Here is a 14,005-nt window from a genome sequence, read left to right on the forward strand (position 1 = left end):
CAGTTTTCTAATTTTTACAGAAAATCCTGCTGAGATTTTGACTGGGATTGAATTGAATCTGCAGATTAGTTTGGGTGGAGTGGGAGCCTAACAATGTTGAGATTTCTGATCAATTAAAAGGTATATGTTCTTATTTATTTAGGTCTTTTAAAATTTTCCTCAGCAGTTTTTTTTTGTTTGTTTTCATTGTACAGATTTTCCACATATGTTTTTTGAGATTTATCCATATTTCATGTTTTTTGATGCTATTTTAAATAGAATTTTTAAAAGATTTAAAAATTTATATATTTGAGGGGCGACCACAAGCAGAGGGAGAGGCAGACAGAGAGGGAGAAGTAGACTCCCCACTAAGCACAGGGGTTCAACCCCAGGATCCCAAGATTATGCCCTGAGCCAGAGGTCATAATCTTAACCCAATGCTTAACCCAATGAGCCACCCAGGTGCCCTGTAAATGGTATTATTTAAGTTTCATTTTTTGATTGTTTATTGGCAGTACATAGAAATTCATCTGGATTTTATATCTTGACCCTATAACCTAAAATTTAGCTATTTTATTGGTTCTAATAGCTATTTTATAGATATTGTATTTTCTATATCAATGACTATGTTATCTGTGAGCAAAGCCAGTTTTATTTCTTCCCTTTTTACCTGGATACCTTTTATTTCTTTTCCTTGGCTTACTGAAATGACTAGGATCTCCAGTACAATATCGAATAGAGTTGGGAGAGTAGACATCCTTGCCTTGTCTTGATTTTAGGGGAGCATTGCTTTTTACTATTGTTATCTGGCTGAATTGTATTCTCCCAAAATTCATGTATTAAAGTCCTAACCTGTGTTACTTCAGACTGTAGCTGTATTTGGAGACAGGGCCTTTAAAGAGGCAATTAAGTTAAAATGAGTTTATGTGGGTGGACCTTAATCCAATGTGATTATTGTCTTTGGAAGAAGAGGACATTGATACCCACAAGTAGTAGTGAGGAAAGATCATGTGAAGACAGAAAGATTCCTATCTAGGAGTCAATGGGGAAGGCCTCTGAATGAAACCAATCTTGCCAATACCTTGACCTTCTAGCATCTAGCCTAACTTCCAGACCTGTGAGAAAATAAATTTCTGTTGTTGAAGCTACCCAGTCAGCAGTGTTTTGTTTTGGCAGGATTACCAGACCAATACAACCATTAGGTATGGTGTTAGCTGTAGGTTTTTTGTAGATACCTTCTACCAGGTTTTGGAAATTCTATTGTAAGTTTGTAGAGAGTTTTTATCAGGAATGTAAGATTTGTCAAAGCTTTTCTGAATCTATTGAGAAGATCTTATATTTTTATTTTTTAGCTTGTTAATAGGGTGACTCAAATGAATTGCTGTAGTGATTTAATATGCCATAGAAATTCCTATGGGTGGGAAATAATGATATTTTTCAGGTCTTTCTGTGCTATCAATGAAACAAAAATGTACTTAGCCACAAATCAGCCTATACTGGTTGGTAAAATTCTCTGTGGGATTTCATAACTAGAAAAGAAGCAGTGATAGTGGATAATAAATAGTAATACCTAAAATTGATTATAATCTGAATCTTGAACTAACTGAAAAACTTCTATGGTTGACTTTATAATAGAGAGAGATGTTAGGAAAATGGAGAATGTAGCAACTGACAAAACCCAAATATTTAAAATATAGTCTGGGATTTGGTCTCCTTTTGGTTAGATTTTGTCCATACATCTTTGTTCACAATGGAGGTATGAAGAATGGGTAGTTTGTGTAGGTGATATTTAAAGACTTTGAGGAAGGTGTCCTCCTCCTCTGCAAAAGCAGCTGCTCTGTTTTATTAGCAGTTCATTTCTTTGGGTGAACATGGACTCTTGTAAAATTAAATTTCATTTGAAGAACCAGTACTTTGGGCTGTTTACTGTCGATAACCAGTTTCAGGTGGTTTGCTTTCCTACAGGCCATTTTGCTAATATCAGAGCACTAAGAAGCTAAGAATCTTATTAAATGAGTTTAGGATTTAAAAAAAATGAGTTAAGGATAATTGTGAAGTATGAAATCATCACATTACAGGACACTGCCTGGTTAGAAGTTTGGTGGTGGGCAACATGAAGGCATAAGAGCTCAAGGCAGGTCTGGGGCTGGCAGGGAAAAGAAAGTGACACATTCCTGGAGGCAAAGTGGAGTACACAAAGGGGAAGTAGGAGATTATTGCGTGTTATCTAATAAAACAAATACATATGAGGACTTTCATGTGCTGGGGTCCAGTCTGGACATAAGGATGAACAAGTTAGTACTTTTATTTTATTATTTTTAAAAAGATTTTATTTATTTATTTATGAGAGACACAGAGAAAGGCAGGGACCTAGGCAGAGGGGGAAGCAAGCTCCCTGCCAGAAGCCTGATGCAGGACTTGATCCCAGGACTCCAGGACCAGGTCCTGAGCCAAAGGCAGATGCTCAATCACTGAGCCACCCAGGCATCCCAAGTTAGTACCTTTAAATGAGAGTAGGGATGGGAGTGAGGTGAGAAATGGCTTGAGGGAGGAGCAGGGAGATGGATGGGAAACAAGGGGGTAATTTGATATGCCAACAGCTGTCACAAAAGTGCTCACAATTGGGCTGGAGCAAGGCAGAGGCAATCTTGAGAGAGTGGCTAGAGAAGGGAGTCGGTTAGTATAGCCCTAGACAGGAGAAGGCCAATAAAGAGTTCTATTATGGTTTTGATGATACCTGCATATTCCCATAGGATATTTAGTTTTAGAGGAAGATTGCATTGTTTTCCATATTCTGTGTTTGCTAGGGCAAGATGCTAAGAAAAAGAAAAATAGCTTATAAGAAGAATAGAAGAGTCACATAACACTTGGGGAACCAAAAAGTCTGTTGGCTCTCATCTCTGAGCATTTGGTTAATTAAAAATTTCTTGATATGGGATAAACTTTAACCCATTAATGATGTTTACTGCTAAACATGTGTACAAGGAGATAGCATAATAAAGTAGGTGAGAGCAAGGGCACTGAGCCGTGTCACCCAGGTTCCAATTCTGGTCCCACTCTTTATTGCTTATATTATTTTTGAGCAAATTAACCTTTCTTTACTTCAGTTTCCCCATCTGGAAAGTGGAATTAATAGAAGATTTTTTAATGACGCCAGTTGAGCTAAATGTGCAAGTTGCTTAACAATGCCTAGCACATATGAGATAGAGAATGAATATTATTTTAATTATAGAATATGAGTTTGGAAGAAGGGGGAGATCTGAATTTCAATCCTGGCTCTGCTATGTACCTACTGGCCTCAGTTTTTTAAATCATACAATGGATGTAGTAAGTTTTGTATGGTCACTATATGAATTAAATGACATAAAATACATAATGCCTAATCAATTATCTGATTATTCATTGACACCTCATAGCTATTGTCTGTTATTATTACATAATTTTTAATGGTCATCTCTGACCATAGTTTTTTCAGAGTGACCTTTAACAAGCTATTGCCTAGGAGGATTAAAAAAAGTATTCCTATGAATTTAGTGATTTCCTTTATACATCATAGACTGGGTGAAAATCAAGTCTTTTTTAGAATTAAGCTGTTCATTTCTAGCTCTGTTTCAAGGAAGAGAGAACTGAAAATATGATATGTGGCAATATGGTTAGAGTACTTAGCTAAAAGCTAGCAATGTATTGACTAAATCTTACAAATATATTTATGTATTTTTTAAAAAATTTATGTGGCATCTCTAATCAGTGGGGAGAAGATGAGATAAATTTCATTAAACGATATTGGTATTGTGATAATTAAATAGTCTATTGGGAAAAAAAAGTTAATCCATAGCTTAATTATATTCCATAAAGCCCAAAGATATTACATATAAAATATGAAATCATAAAAATCATAAAAGAAAAAACTGCAGATGCGTTATTTTTTTACCTTTGGAACGGAGAAGGGTTTCTGTCGCTAAGAATTCAGAAGTCATAAAAGAGACAGATACGTTTGACCACAATAGACAAATATATATTTACACAGCAAAACTATCATAAGCAAATCAAAAGATGAATTGGGGAAAATGATCTGTAATTCTTATGCATAAGTGAGTAATGTTCTTAATATATACAGAACTTCTAGAGGTTGGTAAGAAAAAGACTACATGTATCTTTTAAAGTGGACGAATAATATAAATAGACACTTCACAGGAAAGGAAATACAGCCGGACCTTTAAAAATGTGAAATATGTTCAAAGTCATTCATAATAAGATAGATAAATGCTAATTAAACCTATACCAAAAAAGTATTTTTTCACCTACCATTTTGAAATGGTACCTTCCCTATAAAGTGCAATTTGGCATTATCTATCAAAATTATAAATGCATTTTCCTTGGACCTAGAAATTTTACTTCTGGAATTCATCCTTCAGATAAAATTGCACACAAAAGAATGGCTTAAATACAAGCTTATTTGTTCTAACCTGGTTTTTAATAGCAAACATTGCAAGTAATCTATGTGTCCACCAATAGGGGACTAATTTAAAAAATTTTTGGTCCATTCCCTAGAACGCAATACAAAGCAGCTCTAAAAAAGAAAAATAATTTTTCTATGTTCTGAAATAGAAAATTCCTCCAGATGTATTGATTTGCAAAAGCAAAAAGATCTAGAACAATGTATATAATATTCTATATTTTGTATAAAACAGTGGGAAGAAAATGAATATAAATTTGCATGCGATTATAATTGCATAAAGCAACTCTGGAGAGATACATAAGAAACTACTAAAATTGATTACCTTTGGGGTGGCAGGGGGCAAACAGGGCAGAGAGAAACAGGAATGAGAGTGAGATCTTTAACTACATTGTTTTTTAATATCATTTTAATTTATAACTAGGTACATTTATTACCTGCTCAAAAATGAAATAAGATAAAATAAAATTCTTCTGTCTCTTGAATCAACAGTTACAATCTTCCCAGGATCTTGGGAATCTACAGATAATGTTATTTTTCTTGAAATAATTTTGTCTTTTCATTTTCCATTTTATCTTATTAGTCTCCCATAAAGCCTCACAGAGCATAATGAACCTAGAGCCCAATAGGAGATGATGTAGTGCTGTGGTCAGCCACCAGCAAAGTTGAACCAATTAAGATATTTTCCTCCTGATATCTTAATAATTTCCATTTCTTTTGTTAATCTATTTCCCTAAAAAACAAATAACTCAGATGGTGCTAACTTAGCATCAGTTGTAGATATGCACACTGGACGGGCAGTTGTGTTAGAACAAGTTCTATTATAAGCCATCTTATGACAAGCTAGATAATTTCTTACATGATTATTCATTTATGATCGGAAATAGTGCTCCATGTCATATATGAAGTTCAAGAACTGGCAAAGGCAAAAAAGATTTTCACTATAAGATATTTTACTGGAAAAGGCCAAGTGTTTGATATTTTTGGCCTATGAAGCTGATTAGCTCTGAAGAGCCAAACAACAGATTTAATTTTATCAAATTAACCAATGTTAAATGTACAGAGTTAAAAATGATTTTTTTCTGTTTATTAATGCCTTCAATGTTACCCCTTGTGCTTTAAAATAAAATGCAAGGTTCAACCTTATGATTGAAAGATTAGACGAGGCTTGAACCAGTAAAAATAGATTTTTTTAAAGGAAAAGTTATTTTGAGTGGAGTGCTAGCTGTACTAGACAAATTCAGTCGGGCCTCCTCTTCAGTCTTGTCAAAGCTTAGCACAGTCCAGAAGGCACTAGTGTGTATGCCAAAAAATCAGAGCAGCAGCAGTTAAAAAAAATAAGTGCACTAAGAAATATTAAATGGAAAGCCAATGCCTATAAATAAAAAGGCAAGTGAGCACTAATCAATCATAAGTAACTCTGAACAGAAAATAGGAGTTGGAAGGGTGAGAGAGATTTCACATACAACATATGAGACTAGATACAAATGATTTAATTAAACTGCATTCCTTCTACATAAGACTCAAAATCTCTAAATGTTAAGAAAAACTGGAGTATAGAAATGCAACGTCTTGCTTTGCAATCTATAGCGGATGAGTAGCAAGGCATATGCCAACAGCAGAAATAGAAGCAGTTGATGAATCCTGGGTGAGTGGAAGTGTTTCATTATCTGTATCTGTTTCTTGCTATTCATCTCAGCTTTACGGCTCTTACTAAAGGACCAAATTCTTTCCACTCTGAACAATAGCAGCCTCTACAAGCTTGGAATTTGGGTAAAAATCATTAAACAGAATACAAAACTAATTCCAATGAATATTGAATACATTTAATTAAAAGTTAAAATAGTAATCCAATAAATTAAGTAAATGTTAGAGGGACCAGAGAGAAGGTAAGGAAAGAGAGAGGCAGAAGGTTGGTAATTTATAAGAGTGAGAAAGGGGAAATGTATACATGATTGCCTGCTGACCAGCCACAAAAAAAAAAAAAAAAAAAAAAGAGGAAGTTAACTCTGGACATTGTCTAGTTGACCTTGAAGACCAATATTGTCTTAGGGAATTATTTATACTGCTCAGTGGAATTGGACCATATGTCTTTCTTTTTAGAAAAGAACTTGAATCTTTTTAAATAAGTGGTCTACTTAAACATTTGAATTTTAAGAAATAGGCTTAGATTGATAAAAGCACTCTATAGGCTTCTGGATATCCATGATTTTATGTTTTGAATGAATTGTAGATAAGTCAGAAAAAAATATTTCTTTTTATATACATTTAAGTTTTAAAATGAAGAGTATTTGGAATTTGGGAATTATAATTTGAGAGATTTTCCAAACTCTGCCTGCTTATCTATCTATCTATCATCTATTTTTATGTTTATACAAAAAAATATATCTCAATACTATTGTTTGTTCTCAATTCTATGAAACTTGAAAATGTAATGATAGACCAGAGACCATAATGAGTTTGTCTCTTATCATAAACATTAGAAGGCATAAATCTAAATCCATGTATCAAAAGCAAAAATAATTTTTCCAACCTAATAAATGACAGCCAGGATTCTGAAGGAAAAAAATGTTATTTTTAAAATCAAAGATAATTTCGATGGTAGCTCTGGTAGTGGGTAGCAAAAATGGCTCATGGGAAAGGCACACATACTGCTAATAGATTGCCTGAAAAGAAAAACATTATTATTGGTGTTTTTTTTTCCCCCCTACCAGATCCAGTGATATCACTACTGCAATCTGTTATTTATGTAGAAAGGCAGTAAACAGTGGAAAGGAGAGTATCTGTTCGGGAACATCTTCTCTGAGAAGTTGCTTGAAAATTAAGCATGTGATGAACATGTGAGAAGCATTTACACAGTTGGCAGCATATAAATTCTCAGAACAGTAGGGAATAAAAATGGGTTAGATAAAGAAAACCAAGGATTAGATCCACATAAACAGTTGGATGTTTGTAACATATTTATTTGACAAAAAATGGGAATATAAGTATTCACCTTAAGTGAAATTTAATCTGAAATGAAAATTAAAAGAAAAGATTTAGACAAAGTTTTAAGACTCTAAAATTTTACAGTAGCTCATGCTACAATCTACAACTCACAGGAGGATATGACTCTATTTTGTCTCTATGCTTTAAGATAATTGAACGCACCTGTCTGTGAAGATCAGTTTATATCAGGTTTTTTTCGACCTCGGCACTACTGACATTTCATAGCCGATGATGCTTTGCTGTGAAAGGCTGACCTGTTCATTGCTGGCTGTTTGGCAGCATCTTGGCCTCTACCCACTAGGTGCCAGTAGTATCAGACAACTGACAGTCTCCAGCTATTGCCAAATGTCCCCTAAGTAGCAAAGTCGCCTTAGTGGAGAATCATTCATCTACACCTCTTACTAGAAAATCACGCAAATACTTGACGGGATGAACACTGGGTGTTATTCTGTATGTTGGCAAACTGAACACCAATACAAAATAAATTTATTATAAAAAAAAAGAAAATCATGGAAATCTAAAAGTTCTAAAATGGCCTCTCAGATGGCATATGCACTTAATTAAAAAAAAGTCACTAATTTAGGTCTATGATGAATTTGTAAGAACTGTGCCATGATAAAACAAATTCAAATATGGTTGAGAAAAATTTTCTTTAGCAAAAAAACAACCACAACACAACAAAACCCAAACCGAGAAAACTCAGATGGAATCTTCCATGCTAAATGCAGTCACTCAGAACCTATCTTCATTTTCAGTTGTTCCCTTTCCCTATTGATTTATACAGGCTAAATTCTCTCTTCCTGATCTCCAGGCAGAGCAAAGTGACTTCCAAGTGAGAAAGTCTTTGAGTGCTTATTATTTTTCCCCACAGGGAAGCTGGATTTTCACCTTCCCCTCTCACTTCCCTCTCAGGCTGATTGATGTATGTTGACAGTCCTGGGGGCAGGGGGATGTCATCAGAAAACCTACCTTATTCCTTTTCCTTATTGCCTGGCCAACCTCCTCTTTCGGAAGAATCTGAGACTTTCTTTCTGGTCACTCTTGGTAATAATGGTTGCTCTGATTACTGTATTTTCAGTTTAGTAATTAATTTGCTCAGCCCAGTGAAATAATCAGAATGTACCATTTCATTGAAAGTTTCTGCTCTACCCCAGCTTGTGTCTGAGAGCTGACTGCCTGTAGTTAGAGGAGCATGGCCAGCTTCTTTTCCATTTCCTGCCTAGACCTTTTATTTGTCTACTACCTATCCCCCATGAGGCTGATTTCTTGGACGCTTTTGGAATTGCAGCAGGAAAAGGAGGAACCAAAGGGAGAAGAAAAGTTTTACCTGGCTGGTACTGTGGTTGTGTCGTGTGAGGCCTCTCTGGGCTTCTTTCTCTTAGGGTGCTTTTTACGAGTCTTTGGAGATCCACTCCCCATCCCCCAAACCCTTGACTCTGGCTGGTTCATCATTAACTCTTTTCTTGGCTCCTAGATATATGGTGGGGGGCCTGGGGCTCTCTTCAACTGGATCAAGGCAATTCCAGCCTAGCTCCCATCTTGCATAGCCCACATCTGAAAAGCAGAAAATACTTCAGCCTTCTTTGCCCTGACAAACCCTGGATGGGTAGGGCATCCCAGTGCTGCCAGTCTCTTCACTCCAATGTGAGTCAAACGTCAGCTCACTGTATCCCCTGTGCTGCAGAAGACACACATCAAGCACTCTCATGGTCCCTAATGAAGCCCATTCCCTAGGCTTGAGGGGAGGAGCAGGCTTATGTTCCTTTATCCAGGGAAGTGTGTGGTGTACTCACAAGCTAACTTTTTTCAAAGGCATGTTCTCCAGGTTCCCATTCTACTCTTTCATATCCGTCAAAGTGAACTTTTCAAAAAATTAAGCATAATGCTCATACAAATATGCCATGAGCACATGCCAAAGATTTATATGACTCATGAATGAGTGCTGAAGATGAAGGATGGGTCAGTTGAAGACAGGAGATTCTGAAGTATGTGAGTACTTCACATACAGTGGTGAAAGAAAGAAGGCTGAAATAAGATACAAAAGTTAGATGCAAAACTGGCTAAACTTGGTCCTGTAGACCAGTGGAAACATTACCCTTTGGGTTTATTATTATTATTATTATTTACCAGGACACTATTTCATCTCTTTGGGCAAAAATAATTTGTAGCTTATACTCTTCTACAAATTAATGTCTCATTTCACAGTTCTGGGTCCCAAGCTATGGTAATGAGGAAAAGTTACCTTTCCCTAGAGCAGAGGCAGGCCAACTATAGCCTGCAGGTCCATGAAGCCAGACCTGTTTTTGTACATAAAGTTTTATTGGGCACTTGACGGGATGAGCACTGGGTGTTATTCTGTATGTTGACAAATTGAACACCAATAAAAAATAAATTTATTAAAAAAATAAAGTTTTATTGGAATATAGCCACTTCCATTCTCTTAAGTATTGCCTATGGTTGTGTTCACCCTGCAATAGCAGAACTGAGTAGATGAGATGGAGACCACATATGGCTCACAAAACCCCAGATATATGCTGCATGGCCTTTTACAGAAAAAAAAAATGCCGACTTCTACTGTAGGGTGTCAGATAACCTCTGGACAGGCTTGGTAGACCATGCCTTTCTATGACTTTGAAAAGGCACACAGTCATCTTTTTACTCTAATTCCAAATTTTGGATTATTTTTCTTTTTTTTAAATTTTTCTTAATATAAACTTGATAAGGGTGTAGGACTAAGTGTTTTTGGCCACCTTATTTTGTGCTGTTCTTGTCCCTTATTTTGAAATTTAGGAATAGTTGAGGTTCTCAGCTGAAACTGATACTGAAATAGTTCCATAAAGACATTGTGCTAAAATATTGTTCTAAATGACTTACCTGGTTTTGGAGATCATACTTTTGTGTTTTGTTCAGGTAAAAATTCTCATAACTTAAAAAAAAATCTTCCTTTTTTCTTGGCTTGGCCATCGGTGGAGATTAGAGGTGGCAGTAAGAGTGTCTGATTCAAAATAATTATTGAAAAGAATTTAGCTTTAAAAAATAATTTGGCTTTGGGACTTCTGGGTGGCTCAGCGGTTGAGGGTCTTTGACTCTGGGCATGATCCCGGGGTCTGGGATCGAGTCCCATATCCAGTTCTTTGTGGGGAGCCTGCTTCTTCCTCTGCCTATGTCTCTGCCTCTCTCTCTGTGTCTCTCATGAATAAATAAATAAAATCTTTAAAAAAAATTTAGCTTTAATTTTTGTGTCATTTTAGTCTTAGCTTTCACCGGGAAAACTTATGATTTGGCATTAATTACATTTAATTTGACTGAATCTTTTAGACAGTTTTGTCAGGTGCCTGTGATATTCATCGGCGAGTAGCTGAACACCATTTTGAAGTGAGTATTTTTCTGGAGATATGATATATTTCATCTTAAGTCATGATGTAATCTCTAATGATTCATTTAAATTGTGTTCCTCTTCTTAGGAAGTAGTGTGATGGTAAGGGAATTTGGTGATGGAAGATCTTAGCGACAATTGTGTTTCCCTGGTCAGCTCTTTTAACCGATCTACTCTCTTTTCATAAGTATTCAATAAGGATAAGAGTAAGAGATGTGGTTTCACTGAACTCACAAGGCATTTGAGAGAATGATGGATGAGGCAGTGCTTTGTGAACTATAAGGTTCTGAGCCAGTGTTATTTATGTCATTATTGGTGACAGCAAAAATCCGAGAACTGTTGCAACTACATTTCACAAAATTTAGACTTATCCATGTTTCTCAGGCTCTGTAGAGCTCAGTTATTTTCTCTGATGCATTTTCTAACATCTCTGATGTTAGAGGGATCTGTGCTGACCTTTACCTTACCTTGGGTCCCTTTTTGGGTTCTCTAATAGATTGTCAACTCCTTAAGGATAAAGTTTTACCTTTTATCAATATATGGAATTTATGTATACTATTGATCCGTGGGATAATAAATTGTATTAGAAAGAAATATAGAGAGGCAGGCCACGCGGATTAGGGAAAAAGATGTCCAAACGCAAAGCAAAGACACTTGGACTTAAAAGAACTCCTCCCCCACACAAACCGAAACAGACCAGAAACTGTTCTGTTTGTATCTAAACTGTTATTGTTGGACAAACACATAAAAGTCACCACAGCAGAAAAATGCTGTTAAAGTACTTACCAGAGTTAAATGGAATTGAGGGTGGAGGTGATGGGGTGGGGTGTGGGCAGAGAGGAAGTAGACATAGCATGAAATAACATACAAGGCTCTTGTTTACTGCCTTAATAGTCATGCCAAGACTTCTGTTTCTCTTGGTATCCTTTCATCTAATACTATTATGAACAAGTTTATGCTACAAGGAGAGTATGAGTAGAGGCTTTTATCATGGGGCCTAGCACATACCATAGTTCTAGTTGTTGCTTAGGAAGCTGGGAGATTACAATTTAAATCAAGAACTGTGTTCCTTCTGGAGTCTCTAGGGGAGAATTTGTTCCTTGTTATTTCCAGCTTCTTGAGGCTGCTTGCTTTCCTTGGCTCATGGCTTCCTCACTTGGATGTTTGCTTCCATCATCGTATCTCCTTTTCTGACTCTCCCCCTTGTGCCTCCCTCTTAAAAGGATCCTGGTGATTACACTGGGCCTACTCAGACAAGATAATTTCATCTCAAGGTACTCAACTTAATCACATCTGCAAAATCTCTTTTGCCATGTAAAGTAACATATTCTAAAGTTTCCAGGAGTGTGTGTTTCTTTTGAGTGTGTGAGGTGGGGGAGGGCATTATTCTATCAGAAATATTTAGAGTGTACACATTTCTGTAATTTTACTGCTCCCAGAAAAACACTTTTAGAATATTGGGCATACCTTTTCAGGATTTTAAAAATATCTATTTATATATTATATATGCCTTTTAAAAATGAGATTATATTTTAGTACAGTTTTAAGTTTTACTTAATACCATGCTATAATTTTTTTCTCATGTTACATACCTCATATAGCATCATTTTAAGGGCAAATTTAGAGTATTCCCCTGTATACATTGAAGATAATTTAATTAATTTGCTATTGATAGATATTTACTATGTTCCTAGATATTCGTTATCCAAAACCCCTCTAATTATACTGAATACTATGTTTTAGTGACTGTAAGAGGCCTTAGCAACCTGGAGAAGGTGTCCAAATACAACTAGAGTCTGGAGCCAATATATAGTTGCTGAATGAATCGATGGATGAGGATACGTCAGGTGTTGTTGGCAACTCAAGAGGACCAAAGAACTAATTTTCATAGTTATGTGGGCTAATTCTTGTCACTAGGCTCCTTTTCCCATCTCCTCTGAAAACCAGTATAGACAGGTGGCTTTCAGAATCAGCAGCCATGCTGCTCTTCTTTCCCTTCTTTCCCATTACACGGCTCTGCACACACTATTACCTTTCCCACCTCTACTATTGGCCTTGGGAACCAAAACCCCTTAGGTTTGCTGATAGGTGACACAGCTTCACAACTCCTTGCTGTTTTATGGTGAGTCACTTCCAATTGCCTGCAAATTCCCTGCAAATATGTTAAAATGAATAGAATCAAAACCTGCACGAAATCTTTCTAAATTCTACAATTCCTGGCTTAGAAATATAGCTGACTGGGTTCACGGAGGCAAAACTCTTTGTTATTTTTCTATAGAATAATGTTATTATATTATGATCTTACTTTTGCAGCTAAAACAGGACAGAACATATCCTTTAGATTTTATTACAGACTTTCAAAATTTTGAGATATACATAATAATGGAAATCCCTGATGTTCCTCTTCATTGTGGTTAGTAAGAACAAAAATGAAATGTTCTTCCATTTCCTGATGTGGTCAAGTACTGAGGGGCAGAGAGACCACAGATAGAGAACATCTGGGAATTTCCAAAACCAACTTTTGATCAATGTTTTACTTTGTGGTGGTGGTTGTCATTTTCTCTACCAAACTTTTCCTATGAACTACCAATTACTACCCAAATTGTTTGGTTGGAAGTTTATGTCTATTTCCACGTCTCTTTTGCCCTTTAATATAAAACTCAGAGTGATTGTCATGACTAATAAGGAGGAGAAGCCAAGGGTCTAGGTAAATGGACTAAACTACCTTTGAATGATCAAGAGTTAGTTTATTTTTTATATATCAGTTTTTTTTTTCAATTTAAATTTTTTTTTTTGTTTCAGCATAGTTGACATACAACGTTATGTTAGTTTCAGGTGTACAAGATAGTGATTCAAACCAAGAGTTAGTTTAAGACATTATGTTGATGGATGGATGGAGAATGATCTGTGAAATTTAAAGAATCATGGTACTTTTCTTTAATAACCACAAAATCTGCATTGCAATGTATAAATACTGAGTTTCATATGGTCTACCTTTAAATGGTATTCGAAACAGCATGGCCTTGTTACTTAAACTGAATCAACACAGCTGTCTTCTTGTTGCTTCCTTTGCATTTTTAGGAAAAGATACTTTTCTGAGTCAGAAGTTTCAGTCCTTGAAGGTTGTCTGACCAGACTTTAGGTATTTACTGTGAAAATTTCATCATTCTATCTAATTGAACTTCTCAGACGTTTGCAGAAGTTGG

The sequence above is a fragment of the Nyctereutes procyonoides genome, unplaced genomic scaffold (assembly GCF_905146905.1).
Source record: "Nyctereutes procyonoides isolate TBG_1078 unplaced genomic scaffold, NYPRO_anot_genome, whole genome shotgun sequence".
NCBI classification, from domain to species: domain Eukaryota; kingdom Metazoa; phylum Chordata; class Mammalia; order Carnivora; family Canidae; genus Nyctereutes; species Nyctereutes procyonoides.